General features: G+C 42.6%; 1 protein-coding gene across 3 annotated transcripts in view; it reads left to right on the top strand.

Annotated features, from left to right (window-relative positions):
• The window catches only part of LOC124721150, a 524,040-nt gene that overhangs the window by 242,204 nt on the left and 265,744 nt on the right, over window positions 1-16,092 (top strand). The window lies entirely within an intron of this gene.

The following is a 16,092-nucleotide window of genomic DNA, read 5'->3' as shown; positions in this document are numbered from 1 at the left end:
TAACTTCGCCTAATTAATATGCTAAACGTCGGAAGTGTTTAAACGTAAGACCTTAGAACATAGAATCCACATAGATACAGGGCTCCGCGAATTCAGTTTCCTCGGGCTCAGAAAATATTTATATGTTGCGGAGACATTACGTCCAAGCCTTTTAGCTGCATTTTTTCTAATGGAAGATACATTGTTTATTAGCTTCTTAGCCCCCTGTATCGTTTTAGCAAACAACGGCACGTGGAGGAAGTTTTCTCTCGTAGTTCGTGTAAGATGAAGGTTGAACTAATCTGGTTAATACAGAATCCGTTCGATGTGAAATAGTGAAGTAAAAATTACGATCCGTTAAGTATGTTAAATAAACCTACGCCTACAGTTTTTAAACCGAAGAAAGAGAAGCCAAACCTTTCGGGCCCAAAGGTACGCATGCGGACATGGATCTTCACTTGTGGCGCTGATTTCTAAACTTTGGCTAGCAGTTGCCGTATATAGCAACTTGTTATGCTGTCAACTAAGCTTAAAGCGTGAGTTAGGTTATGTACTTACATACGAGGTATTGGTATTTCTTCGGGATTTTGTTATAACGCACAGACAGCCATCGATTACATGGTAAATACTTCGGTCCTTAGTTCCAAAAAACTAATTCGTCAAATACCTCGAAAGCTTCAGAGTGGAAACCTCTAACACAACAGAGCTGACTCTTCCACCGCTGCCGGCCAGAGTGGCCGAGCGGTTCTAGGCGCTACAGTCTGGAACCCCGCAACCGCTACGGTCGAAGGTTCGAATCCTGCCTCGGGCATGGATGTTTGTGATGTCCTTAGGTTAGCTAGGTTTAAGTAGTTCTAAGTTCTAGGGGACTGACGACCTTAGAAGTTAAGTCCCATAGTGCTCAGAGCCATTTCTTCCACCATTAAAGCTCCCAACTGAAGATGCAGAGCTGCCGCACTACAAGTAAAAACAGCAGATCCGAATGTTCGCCCCGTGCGCACCATTGCTTCCGCTTATCCTGGATAACATCGAATATTACAGGACATACTTCTGTTACATTAATAAGAAAGATCGCAAACCTTTTAGAAAACGCGAAGGTGAAAAGAATACTTTTTATACGCCTACACATCATTTCCTTGCTGTGTACCTGTATTCATTACATTACTCTGAACTTAGGAATCTTACGGGCACGTATAGTAAGTTGCTATCTTTACGTGAGTTCTCGCGAAACCGTGTTAGGTAACTTTCGAGAATGTGGACTGGAAGAAGCCTTTGCCACAGACCTTCATCTCACGAGAATAAGGACCGGTCATTTCTCCCTCGCTCAGTACGCTAATGGAATGGTAAAGAATGTCTGTAATGTTGATACCGTGTGTCCTCGGCCATACACTGTACAGCGACTTGAGGGAGTATAGATCTAAGTGTGTAACAGATGAAAGCTGGGTGTGGGTCGGTTTATTCGAAAGGTGTTGTAAAGTAATGTGCGGTTATCGAGAATGAGGCCGGCGGCGGACACCTCTGTGACGAGGTCTGGTCGTCGCCTTGACCGGCTTCTGCGAGGCCGATCCGCTGCTGTCAGAGATTATCTGGCCTGCAGAACAGCTGCTTTATCCTAACACAGTCTTGGCTGAACCTAATAGCGAGTTCGGGAAAGCTTCGAATTCCTTATGTTCTCGTATTAAGTCGATACGAAATTTGAAAGTCGAGCCACTTCACGAAGGAAATCATTCTGGTTACTTTGTGTACCAGTTTCCTTTCTTTCAAAGTAAGCTGGTGAAATAACACCAATTTAGCAAACGTACAACCACTCGCTTGACGAAAGATCTGTATCTTCAGAATGGAAAGTTATACAGATCACACCAACACACAAGAAAGGAAATAGAAGTAATACAGGGTATCTCGGGGGCAGTGGCCAGTATTCAGGAATACGACAGGAACGAACATTCAGAGCAAAAAGTATAGTAAACATGGGCACCAGGGAATCTGGTTTATCTCATATTTCTATACTTTCAGGAGGCTTTTGACAGCATTCCTCTCGAGCGGATTCTAATCAGATTGCGTGCCTCGGAGTATCGTGTCAGTAGTTGTCACTGGATTCACAAATTCCTGTCACAAACATCACATTTCGTAGAAGGCGATGAGAAGTAATTAATTGAAAGGAAAATTATATCTGAGCTCCCCCAAGGAAGCATTATAGGCATTCTGCTGTTAGTCTCCTGAACAACATATGTAGAGTATCTGAGCAGCCATCTTAGACAGTTTTCATATGAAACTGTCGCTTAAATCAAGTAAAGTTATTAGAAGATAAAACGAATTATAAAATGACGTAGTGAAGATATCGGCATACTGTGAAAAATGCTAGTCATGGAGGTTATAGAAAAAGTTCAAAATAGGACAGCACGCATTTTATTTCAAAGAAGTAGGAGAGCATGTGTCCCGGATGTGACAAGCTGGGCTGTCATTAAAACAAAGGCGTTTTTCGTTGCGGCGACACCTTTTCACGAAATTTCAATCACCAACATTCTCCTCCGAATACCAAGTGGTGCCACCTACGTAGGGAGAAATGACCCCTACGAAATTAAATCTGAACTGGCACGGTAAACTTTAGGTGTTAATTTTCCCCACGTGCTAAGGGAGGAGGGGGGGGGGGGTAATAGGGTACCACTTGGCGCGTTATCATGTAGACAAACGTAGATGTGGAATGAACAGCCAGATGAACGTCGATCTTTCTTCAATCGTCGGATAGGCACCAGACATTGAATTAGAAATTAAATACGAAGAAGCGACAAGTAACTTCTAGGCAGATTAAAACTGTGTGCCGGGCCGAGACTCGAACGCGGTACCTTTACCTTTCGTGGACAAGTGTTCTACCGACTGAGCTACCCGAGCACGATTCACCACCTATCCTCCCAGCTCTAATTCCGCCAGTACTTCCTTTCCTACCTTCCAAACTTCACAGAAGCTCTCCTGGAGGAAAGGCGTGATGGTTCTAAAAGTTTCGGAGGAGAGCTTCTGAGAAGTCTGGAAGGTAGGAGAGGACGAACTGGCGGAAGGGGAGCTTCGCTCGGGTAGCTTGGTCGTTACATACATACATACATACATACATCCTTGTTCCATAGATCATGAATACGACATTTCGTAATGATGAACGTGTCACTGTAACAAGTTTTCTTCACACGAAATAATTAATATATATGTATTTTTCAGTTATTACATTATACCTAAGAATTCATCTATGGAGTAGGAGGAGTCATCATTAGGAAATTCTTTTAATTTGCCCGCGAAACGGAGTTTTAATCTCCCACCAAGTTTCGTCCCGGCGGATACTCCGCTGCAGAGTAAAATTTTCGTCCTGGAAGTGACAAGGACCATCAATATAGCATCAAACCTTCATTAATTCTCAGTTCGGTGAAAAGGTTCCTTCTATTTTGCACTTCGGTATCCAAATACGTTACCTTTTCAGGAAACTTTGATGAATTTGAGTTAAAGGTCGCCTTGATTGAGCACCTCAACTGAGCAGAAAATAATGTCCTCACGTGCAACAAGACTGTCCTTCTAAAGTTAGATTTGTACACTGTGATACGTAAACGCGATCTGCCGAACCTCCGTTATTGCAATGTCATCAGACACGGCACGAGGAGTGAAAGCTCTTTACAGCCAGCACGAGCTATAAATTGTGTCCGTTATATGTGCAACATTAGTCTAGTTGACCATGTCAGTGCCTCATACACCCAGTATGGATGGTTGCGACCAGACTGTGCGTGTGCCCTCCCCCTCTCCTCTCCCCCCCCCCACCCCCCACACACACACTCCTCACACTCTTCTCTGAAGTCCATTGTCCTCAGTTAAAATCTACCCATAATAATTTGCCTTTGTTGTTCTACTTTCCATGAACTAATATAAACGCTGCTTTTTCTGCTGCAAACATATTGCTTTTCACTATGTATGTTGTAGTTAATTCAAAGTGTCGCATCCCATATTAAATGTAAGTCTCCTTAAAAAATTTGTGTCTCATTATTATGAACATTATAAAAATGCTGTATATAGAATGCCTGGTTATACAGGGTGTAAATTCGCTAAAACTAAAACTCTCCCTCGCTCCCCATAGGGTGGGGTTTGAGAGAGAGGAATTAGTTATACAAATGTTGACGCAAATATTAATTTTTTCCGCAGATTCGTACAGTTTTGTTTCGTGGTCATGAGGCCATACAATTTTTAATTATCAAACAAATCATCTGACTAGCTTACCAACTAACCAAACATACTACTTACTAACGAGTAAACTCATTAATTACACAACTGACTCACGAACCTAATTTTTTTATTAGATTCGGAGTAATCACTCTTGTTGTCGAAAAGTGTCACAACTGGGGTGCTTGCTTAATTTGAGTCTCTTGGTTTCGGGTGGAAAAACGTAGAAAAACGACATTCATAAAGTTACTGACTTAAATCACATTGTTCACACCTTTATTTTATTTCGGAATATCGCGGCTGTTGCGTCGTTTAGAAAAATGTTCAAATGTGTGTGAATTTCTAAGGGACCGAACTGCTGAGGTCATCGGTCCCTAGTCCTACACACTACTTGAACTAACTTACGCTAAGGAAACACACACACACACACACACACACACACACACACACACACACACACAAAATGCCCGACGTGCCGGCCGAAGTGGCCGTGCGGTTAAAGGCGCTGCAGTCTGGAACCGCAAGACCGCTACGGTTGCAGGTTCGAATCCTGCCTCGGGCATGGATGTTTGTGATGTCCTTAGGTTAGTTAGGTTTAACTAGTTCTAAGTTCTAGGGTACTAATGACCTCAGCAGTTGAGTCCCATAGTGCTCAGAGCCATTTGAACAAAATGCCCGAGGGAGGATTCGAACCTCCGGCGGGAGGGGCCGCGCAGTCCGTGACATTGCGCCCTAGACCGTTCGGCCATTCCACACGGCTACGTCGTTTGCATTTTTAGAATAATGTACGATAATAGATATCCCACTCAGCACTGACCTACAGAAGTGTTATTTATTAGTTAATTTCTTGTACATTAATTCGAATGATGTTGACATTTCGTGATGTAACATTCGAAGATATAGGAAATAAGGACCATTCTGTGAATTGTGCATCGGACGAAGATTGTTACGCTAATAAAAGTCCAGAACAAAAACACTCAGCCCGAAGAATACATATACGGTAATAGCTTTCCGTGTTAAAAGCTGTAAATTTTTTGGGTAACTAAGGAGGGAGAAAACGCTTAACGTTACGCTGTCTGCAAATCCAGTGTCGTTTCGTAAAATCTGAATATGAATTGTGTGCATGGAATAAATATTTATAGGAAGTACAAAATTTGGGCATAACTTAGTCGCAGAAGTGTGAAAGAAAAATTATTCGAAAGATTTGGAGCTGTTCGGGAGAGTCGCTGCACCGTTACCGAGTGAAATCTGAGACTAGGCCCTCTGAATTTCAAATGAGACGAACATTAGTGATTTCCAGGCGTTTTCGACTTGGTTAAACGGATCCAGAAAACCATACGGAAAAGCAATTCGCAGAAGTACAAAGATTACTTCAGGTAAACACATGGAGAACAAGTCATTAATTGGCAGTTGTTGTTGTTGTTGTTGTTGTTGTTGTTGTTGTGGTCTTCAGTCCTGAGACTGGTATGAAGCAGCTTTCCATGCTACTCTATCCTGTGCAAGCTTCATCATCTCCCAGTACCTACTGCAACCTACATCCTTCTGAATCTGTTTAGTGTATTCGTCTCTTGGTCTCCCTCTACGATTTTTACCCTCCACGCTGCCCTCCAATACTAAATTGGTGATCCCTTGATGCCTCAGAACATGTCCTACCAACCGATCCCTTCTTCTGGTCAAGTTGTGCCACAAACTTCTCTCCTCCCCAATCCTATTCAATACCTCCTCATTAGTTATATGATCTACCCATCTAATCTTCAGCATTCTTCTGTAGCACCACATTTCGAAAGCTTCTATTCTCTTCTTGTCCATGCTAGTTATCGTCCATGTTTCACTTCCATACATGGCTACGCCCCATACAAATACTTTCAGAAACGACTTCCTGACACTTAAATCAATACTTGATAACAAATTTCTCTTCTTCAGAAACGCTTTCCTTGCCATTGCCAGTCTACATTATATATCCTCTTCTTCGACCATCATCAGTTATTTTGCTCCCCAAATAGCAAAATTCCTTTATTACTTTAAGTGTGTCATTTCCTAATCTAATTCCCTCAGCATCACCCGACTTAATTCGACTACATTCAATTTTCCTCGTTTTGCTTTTGTTGTTGTTCATCTTATTCCCTCCTTTCATGACACTGTCCATTCCGTTCAACTGCTCTTTCAAGTGCTTTGCTGTCTCTGACAGAATTACAATGTCATCGGCGAACCTCAAAGTTTTTATTTCTTCTCCATGGATTTTAATACCTACTCCGAACTTTCCTTTTGTTTCCTTCATTGCTTGCTCAATATACAGATTGAATATCATCGGGGATAGGCTACAACCCTGTCTCACTCCCTTCCCAACCACTGCTTCCCTTTCGTGTCCCTCGGCTCTTATAACTGCCATCTGGTTTCTGTACAAATTGTAAATAGCCTTTCTCTTCCTGTATTTTACCCCTGCCACCTTCAGAATTTAAGAATTTAAAAGAGTATTCCAGTCAACATCGTCAAAAGCTTTCTGTAAGTCTACAAATTCTAGAAACGTAGGTTTGCCTTTCCTTAATCTAGCTTCTAAGATAAGTCGTAGGGTCAGTATTGCCTCACATGTTCCAATATTTCTACGGAATCCAAACTGATCTTCCCCGAGGTCAGCTTCTACCAGTTTTTCCATTCGTCTGTAGAGAATACGCGTTAGTATTTTGCAGCTGTGACTTATTAAACTGATTGTTCGGTAATTTTCACGTCTGTCAGCACCTGCTTTCTTTGGGATTGAAATTATTATATTCTTCTTGAAGTCTGAGGGTATTTCGCCTGTCTCATACATCTTGCTCACCAGTAGCTCTAATGGAATGTTGTCTACTCCCGGGGCCTTGTTTCGACTCAGGTCTTTCAGTGCTCTGTCAAACTCTTCACGCAGTATCGTATCTCCTATTTCATATACATCCTCTTCCAATTCCATAATATTGTCCTCAAGTACATTGCCCTTGTATAGGCCCTCTATATACTCCTTCCACCTTTCTGCTTTCCCTTCTTTGCCTAGAACTGGGTTTCCATCTGAGCTCTTGTTATTCATACAAGTGGTTCTCTTTTCTCCAAAGGTCTCTTTAATTTTCCTGTAGGCAGTATCTATCTTACCCCTAGTGAGATAATCCTCTACATCCTTACATTTAGTAGTGTAGACAAATTAGTAGCTTTTCGTTATCCCCTAAAATTCTGTGTATATAGCCAGTCAGTCATGGTTCCTGCAAGAACTGCGTGCAAAACCCACTTTCGTTTCAGAGTCGCTTGTTCAGTCTATGTATGCTAAGACACATTTGTAGACAACGTTGCCAGTGATTGTCAGCGGATTACTGTTTTCGAAGCTTTGTCTGTCTTAAAGCACATCAAGGCAAGTTAGGGCCAACATATTAAAAACAGAACAGTGTGGTTGCAAAAATCTTGTAATCGACGTAGCAAAATCTGAAAAAAATGGGAGAGAGATTTTCAACACTACATCCGAAACGTCTTAACAGTTGCAGAAAATAATTCATCGCTTTTGTTTGACCCTGATCTAGGCATAAAGACTCATCATTGTTTACGACGACGACGACGAAAAGACTGTTCATGTAATTCGGATTCCAGCCGGAACTAATGGTTTGATTCGGCCCCTCAATGTAGAAATTTTTCGACAGTGTAAAGCAGTTTTTCAGAAAATTGTCGGATAGCATGTCATTTCAGGTTTATCAGTGTAACAATATTGTTAAACTTCTGTTATTGGTGCATTGTCAAGTTTGCATCATCACGTTTTACGAATTTGATTAAGTACGCCTCGTATACAGAACAACGGCCATGGCCATTCCTTACTCCATCCTAATTATGTCTAAATAAAACTTGTGATTACTGTGAGCTGCCTGAATCCATTAACTTTTATCAGGCGTGACTTGTGTAAGGAAAACATTTGTCTTTGTCATCAAATACACACTTCGCATTTTTGTGACTACGGGGAATAAACAAACAAGTAACTTGTGTAACAGTTGTATCTGCAACAAATGGTTCAAATGGCTCTGAGCACTATGGGACTTAACTTCTGAGGTCATCAGACCCATAGAACTTAGAACTACTTAAACCTAACTAACCTAAAGACATCACAAACATCCATGTCCGAGGCAGGATTCGAACCTGAGACCGTAGCGGTCTCGCAGTTCCAGACCTTACCGCCTAGAACCGCTCGGCCACCCGGCCGGCCTATCTGCAACAGTTCAACTGATTATATGAACTGCGAATTATTAAAAAATTAACAACTGGAGACATTTTTGGTATGGGTTAAGTGCTTAAAATTCGCGTGTGTGCACTTCGGACTAGGCGCTGCTATGCGGTGCCACGTTCTCTCGATACGATTCTCCCTGCCTATTCGCCGGATCTCGCGCTAGACTGGAAGGGCTATACAAACCACAGTTATGAGTGGTTTATAGTTGGACAAAACTGAATAACTTTAAAACCTTTTTTAAATAATCGCCGTGTGCCTCAGCAGCTAAGATTTTGGTATGCTTAGGCATGTCGAATTTGACCATTCCCTTGATAGTGGTTCAGGAACGACCGTGCAGAACACGTACCAGTGACAGCCCACACGGCTCGGATCCGCTGTCCGCTTTAACGACTATGTGAACGCTCGTTTGTCTGATGTTGTCCTCAGGGTCTGCACGGTAGCGTTATTTGGTGGTTGAGATGGGAATTTATCTCACTGGACACTCTCTAGAAAATAGTCAAATTCTCGATAATCTCGTAAAGCGACTGGAGAAGCATTGATCTGTGCTGCACTCTATTGTTAGAGTCTGCAAATCAACGCCCTGATTGGTATACTCGTTTCTACTAGCTGCATCTGTCTTCTCAAACCCGGTTCTTCGCAGGGGCGGTAGTCTCTCATAAATCACAGACAGTGGTGCTATTCCTAATTACCCTTTACGACAACTTCCGGTTGCAGAACGCAGAAATCATACGTTGAAACATGAGTGAAAATGAAAGTTTAAATAAGACTCGGGGCTTCACTCTGATGTCCTGACTGTTAAAGCAATTAATCTCGAAAAAACCAGGAAATTTAGGTTAGAGTCGTGATGTGGAACAAATGAGTGTCAAAACAGTCATAAATCGGCTTCTCACAGCGCTCGCTTTCTATCAGGGTATGGCTAGTCTTTTAATGTGGCTGTGGACACTCAATTGATCGTGGACAGCAACACATTATCACTTGTTTATTCAGACAATGAAATTCGATGAAGGGATAGTCTACGTATAGTCGCAAAAAATTTAATTGGAATATTCGTGTGTGTCACGTATTTCCTTAAAAATTCCAGAGTGATTTTTATTTATTTATTTATTCCGTGGAATAGGCCGACCGGACAAAATTTTAAGGTATGCAGTCAGCACAGTATCGACATGGGGGCGTAGCAGACAGGAGCTATTGTATTTGGATGTGCCCGAGACCATACCGTCAAAGACGTTGGCAGATTTGTTGATGTCTCATCGTGGACTGTCTAACGGGTCTAAAAAGAATTATGTGCACCACTCGTGGCCATGTAAACAGGCATAAGAAGCCTACGTAAAAATATATAAACGCACACGGATCGCAGACGATTGTCATCTTGTCAGAGATAGTCGACAGGAATTGCTGCTGTCATTAAACATATATCCGTTTCAACCAGTTTCTTCGATGACATTGGCCGGCCGCTGTGACCGAGCGGCTCTATGCGCTTCAGTCCGGAACCGCGCTACTGCTACGGTCGCAGGTTCGAATCCTGCCTCGGGTATCGATGTGTGTGATGTCCTTAGGTTAGTAAGGTCTGAGTAGTTCTAACAAGGGAATGGTCAGACTTGTCATGTCGAAACCTGTGTTGCTTATTTTACCACTGTGAGTTAACATTGCAAGAAGTCTGTATGCAGAATTTTAGCTGCTGACATGACCTGGAAGTCTGTAAACAATTTTGTGAAGTAAGACATTATTGTCCCACGGTTTCCGCGCTTATAACTGCCTCTTGTACAACCCTGACCTCTCTCGCTACGTTATACTAACGCCATCTAGGGACAAGGTGGCGTTAGCTACGCGCCGCTCTCTTGCCACAGCAGTGAGAGAGCTGATTCCCCCCCCAGTGAAAGCGATCGTATGATAATGAAACATTCGTTGACAAATATGGCTGATATGTTATCTACAACATTCTTTCCAAAAAGCTATGAAATAGACACAAATAAAAATAAGGTTTAGAACAAGTCAAAATTTTATTTCTTGTAATGACCGCAAAAATGCAAAATATTGATACAATGTTCAAAACATAGTTTTTTGTGCACCAAGAACATACAAGCAAAGACGACATATGACAGCCCTGCGAATCACAGACGTTGTTAGATGTCCGTAGACAAAACTGGGCTGGTGTTAGGAATGAATCAGGCCTAGTATCAATATATTTCGAGGAGTGCCACGCATATTTAATCAAATTCTGAAACCGTGGGGAGGAAAATTGATAATGTGCTACTGATTGCAGCTTGAGAATATTGTCACGGTGATAGACAGGAAATTGCAGTGATCTGCACACAATAATTTTCTCCGTTAGTTTTCTGTAAAATCCCTTCCACTGACGGAAAAATTCTCTGTCTAAAGGTTGAATTACGTTCGTCGTACCGGGTGGAATCTGAAGTGTCTCTACTTCTTTGTCAGGGTGGGTTAGAAATACAGTCTTTAATGAATCAGACCTTTTACGACCTGACCACGAATCTAGAAGGAGAAGAGATTTGTTCCCGCAGAACGGAAGAAAAGCATGACGCATGAAAAGTATAACGTTTTCATTTCCCATTTTTCCAGACTTCGATGCGTCTGGAGAAGATTGTTTGTGTAGAACATTGTTCTTTTGACACGTGGTCCAAAACGTCCAGTTCTTGAAGACACACATGTAGTTTAGGCAGCAATGAACCATCCAGACTAACTATGGGCATTATAGTGTATGAATGGGTGAGTGCAGTCGTGGACTGCGCAATCGCCTCAATATGTTTTTCCCCTTTGAATGACAGTGTTCTTTTTGCACGCATTTCTTTTTGAAAACCTGACTGATCTGCATTATACACGTACGATTCACTAAAACTAGCGATCTTATTTTTTGCATTCGTAAGAAAAGCTTCTATCATTTTGATTTGTGTCACTTCATTTTCCGACCTGTTTCTCGATACAAATTTCGTTATTTTTCTTGCCACAATTTTATGTGATCTTTTGAAGCGACTAATCCAACTTTGAGAGGCTGTAAATTCTTTAGCGCCTATCGCGTTGGCAATCTCTAACGCCCAATCACGCAAAGTTGTATCGCTGACACTAAATGACTGTTGTCTGGCATCGGTAAATAGCTCAAAAAGTCGCGCATTTATCTCCGTCGTAATTTCCAGTCGACTCTTACGTCGTCCAGTCGACTCTTACGTCGTCCAGCGACTTCCTTCTTCCATCTAGACAATTCACGTTCAGAACGCACAAAGCGATACTTATTTTGAACAGTACTGACACGTAGGCGTTTCTTACCACTTTCGTTCAACCAATACGTCACCGCTTTTTCTTTGTCTGATAAGGTAATTGTAGTTGCTGGTGTTACTTTAGGAGATAATTGATGACGGTACGTGGCACTATCACTCGAAGAGTCTTCATGAGTGCAACTTTCGTCGGTGTCTTCGCCGTCTGTAGATTCACAGTCGGCAATATCGAGTGTTTCAGTTGTTTCTAGCCACATGCTGCGCCATTTACATGCTCGTCTACAAGTTTAACAACCATGTCGCACAACACACAGTTTTCACGCGTGTTTTCTGTTGATTGCTTCATTTGGGGTCTGTGGTATATCTCCATGGCAAGCAGCAAAACATTTACAGGGTTCGCCATCACCTGTGAGGGGAGATTGAATGTCCACCGTAAAGTGGCTTGCGGAGTATAGATGAACGTGTACAGAACATCTTTCACATGTCTAACCAGTTTCAGGACGGTATGTTTCGAAATACGTACCAGAAATTAAAAGGACGTGCATGCCACAGACACGAATATTCGATTCCCCTTTCCACCAAAACCGTGCAGCGATATTCCTCTTCAGTGAACGCCTTCCCGAACATGCGCACAACGTTCGCGACTCGCCATTTCCAGGGGTGGCCAGCCGTCACTGCAAGCGCCAAGCAGGAAACACAGCCATGTTCGTGTTTTTTTTTTTTTTTAGGCGTCTTCCAGTTCACCTCAGCAGCTACAATTTTGCACAGTTAAATAAGTGCTAAAAAAATCAATACATGTTTCGGCATGACAAGTCTGACCATTCCCTTGTAAGTCTAGGGGACTGATGACCTCAGATGTTATGTCCCTTAGTGCTTAGAGCCATTTGAACCATTTTTTTTTTTAGATGAGATTGTGAAAGAAACTGCACGCAGTGGACATTTGAAGCTCACTATCAAAAGGTCACTGCTCATACTGTACGCCAAGCTGCACGTAATCGGAGATCGGAGAGCCAAATACACAGCAGTTGAACAGTAACTGACCAGGCACCACATTTATGCCTCTTGCAAACGATGAGCGCACACACGGCGCATTGAGGCGCTTGACACGCAGTGTGTTGAGGATGCAATCCAGGCCACACGAACCGGCAGGTTTATTTCAACATTTTAATGGAACAAGTGTTGTCATTTCGTCTACATTTTGGCGGTAAGTGTGCTGTGGACACCAGTCTTCAGAGGTAGCAGCCGTGTTCACAGGGCTCTGCACGCATACTCTATTTTACATCGATTCGCTTGTAGAAAATATCTGGGACTATTTTGAGACGCAGCAATTTGGTAGCTCTACGGGATCGCAGTCAAAGCTGGGATTAAAAATATTTAAGTGTCTAGAGAAGCTGCGGTGACTAAAATTGTTGAACTGGAATAATTATATGAAGATGGTATCTGTTCTTTCGAACATGTCCGAAAGAACAGATATCATCTTCATATAGATAAGGCTTATCGGCCAATGATCTTCAATGCAGATGCACTCACATTGCTCAAACACTTAGGGGAATCGGTAGATTGACTACCGCGAGTAATGAGTATAGTGAGCAGGGGCACTACAAATGTAGTGTGTGGGCAGTAAGTTGGAAGTGTGGGTCTCACGGGGAGCGTGCCAGAGATAAGTCCCTGCAGTCGCACTATCCTGTGTGTCCCAGCCGGATAGAGCGTCTGCCATGTAAGCAGGAGATCCTGGGTTAGAGTCCCAGTCGGGGCACACATTTTCATATGTCCCCGTTGATATTTATCAACGCCTGTAAGCAGCTAATGGTCTGGATTTAATTGTAATTTCAGGAATAATTATGGTCGAAATCGGGAAAGTACCAGCGACCGTCTAGTTCTGACTCAGCGGCGTGGCCTGTGCGAGCGTTAGTGGCGCGGGGTGACCAGTCAGCTCATTCTGCTCGCTTCAAACTCCAGCTCTTGAAGGTATCGCACGCTTCGACTCGCATAATACTAACTTTTCTGGTCGAATGATAGATAACTTTAAGAGTGATGTTGTGCAAAATGGCCAAGAAACTGTAACCAATTTTTGTCAACATTCCACAAAAAAAAGAATCCATTCTGACAATCCTTAGTAGTGCTGAACTTTTTGAACATAAGTTAGCTTATTGCCACACAACCGTGAACGTGTGTTCAGCAACATGCATCTATACTATAACGATTCTTGACGGTGGTTGGAGAAAACTTAGGAAAAGGGAATGTAACCGTGATGTCTCCACTGGTAAGTGCTTTGCGCGTTTGTACCCAGTGATGTAACCGGAGGTCATATATTTATCAATTGGAGTTGCTGCTCTTGTATTTGCGGCGTTTGCATAACAGGCGGACCTTATATCCAATAATGAGAAAACACTGTGAAACAGGCAAGCTGACAAGGACCAGTAATTGAGACACAGCTCGCTGCGTTACGGGAAAATGGGGAGAAACAGTGATTGTAGTGGGGCCGGGGGGAGGCGACGATAAAAAGCAACTCGACTCGCTAACAAGTTGCATCAAGAAAAAGAGCTCTGAAACAGCCTGATATAACCTGAAAGGTTGTTGTAAGTGCTAGAACCTTTTAGTAACAGGATAATTAACAATCCGCGTGACCAGAAATTCTCATCTGGCCCCTCTTGTGTTACCACACTGTAACTTCTGGAAAGCATTAGATGCAGTTCCACACTGCCGCCTAGTAAACAAAATCCGAAATTACAGAACATCGGATCAGCTTAGTGACTGGATAGGACGTACTAACAGATGCAAATCAATAAAGTGGTGGTAATATGGCCCCTGCAACAAATATGGCCCCCCTTAATATCTTCACAATATTTAGCTGAACTCTAGTGGTGATAGCTAGAACTAGTCTACTAGTGTCCTCACTGGCCTCTAGGAGCGCTGGAGGCAGGTCAGTACAGTGGTAGAGTGACAGTGAGGTTATATTTTTCAAGCTCCTGTTCAAAACTTTGAGAGGTATGTGAATTTCCCTTTATTAACGTGCCATTATTGGTTAATACTTAAATGTAAGCACCATGCATACAACCTACAAAGTATTAGCAAGTTTCAAATAGATTAAAAGGTGTGGTATTATTTCGTTTCTAAGTTGTTTACACGAGTTTACAGGGTATAGGAGACTGTAATATGGCCCCAATTGATGCTTGTAATGTGGATCCCAGGGTCCATATTATAAGCAGTCCGTGAAATGTGTTTATTTTTGTTTTCAAATGTCAAGGACTAACGTGGTACCTAAACCAACCGCCAAAAGGCAGGTGTGAGATAAAAACAAAATGCGAGAGGCAGTGTCTGCTGTCGTAGGTAAAACGATGGGAGTTAAAGCATCGAAACATTTTGCTGTCCCAAAAACAACTCTGTGCCGGTATGTGTGTGATGCTAATACCTCACAGATGGCAGATGTTGAAACTAAAAAGCTTGGAAGAAAACCAGCTCTCCCAGCAGCCGTAGAAAGTGAACTAGTGGCTTACTTACAGTATATGGATGCCAAATTCGATGGCTTTACCCTTATGGATGTTCGAAAAATGGCCTACCAACTTCCAGTTAGTCAGTGGATGCTCCATGAAAGCAAACCTGTTGAGCCCTGTGATACAGTCTCTCTCTTTGGCAAGGCTTAGCTCCGGTGTACAACCGGCATAAATGCAATAAATAGGTTTAGGGTAACAGAAATTTATCCCTTATAAAGAAATATATTTCAAGATAATGAATTCATAGATGGTGAAGTAGTCCAGATTCCTGCGCCTGCTGACCAACTGAAACAACAGGAACCTGAAAAGAGAGCGCAGACTGAAGAGGGACCTTGATGCTATTGAAATTTATGTGCATGAGCATATTAAAATTGCATTTAGTGTGTCTCCAAGGGGTATCCATCCCATATCTGAGAAGATAGTCTGCTCGTGGGCGAAAACCGTGTGTTGCTAGTCTTGTGACAGGATCTCCATATAAAAACGAATTAGAAGCTTATGTAGAAGAGGAAAAAAGCTGCAGCTAATCTTCGTGGCCGTGGACGCGGACAAGGGAAATTAACAGCTATCAAAAAGAACTTGACTGAGGATATATCACAGCCATCTTGTTCTGGAACCCAAACCCAAACTCGTAGTAGAGGGCGTGGTGCATATGGTCGTGGAAGAGGCGTAGTAAAAATAGTAGACAGTTAAAACGTTGATTAAGCAAGAGGAAATGGGCAGTGATGACTCAGATTGTTGGCGATGACGTCATGGGGCTCTCAACTGGTTCTGGTGATTCTCCATGTGAACTTCCGGTTGGTGAACTCCAGCCAGATAAAGACTATGCTCTTTGCCTGTTCTGTGACAGGAAGTTTTCGAATGATGTTCGTGGGGAATTACGGGTGCAATGCGTAAAGTGCTCTTTATGGGTTCACAACGAATGTGCGGGGCCGGAGAAAGAGGATTATGTTTGTGACTTCTGTCGCTAGTA

The sequence above is a fragment of the Schistocerca piceifrons genome, chromosome X (genome assembly GCF_021461385.2).
Source record: "Schistocerca piceifrons isolate TAMUIC-IGC-003096 chromosome X, iqSchPice1.1, whole genome shotgun sequence".
Lineage (NCBI taxonomy): Eukaryota > Metazoa > Arthropoda > Insecta > Orthoptera > Acrididae > Schistocerca > Schistocerca piceifrons.
Note: the sequence above shows the minus strand (reverse complement) of the source record. Positions and strands in the feature narration are given on the sequence as shown.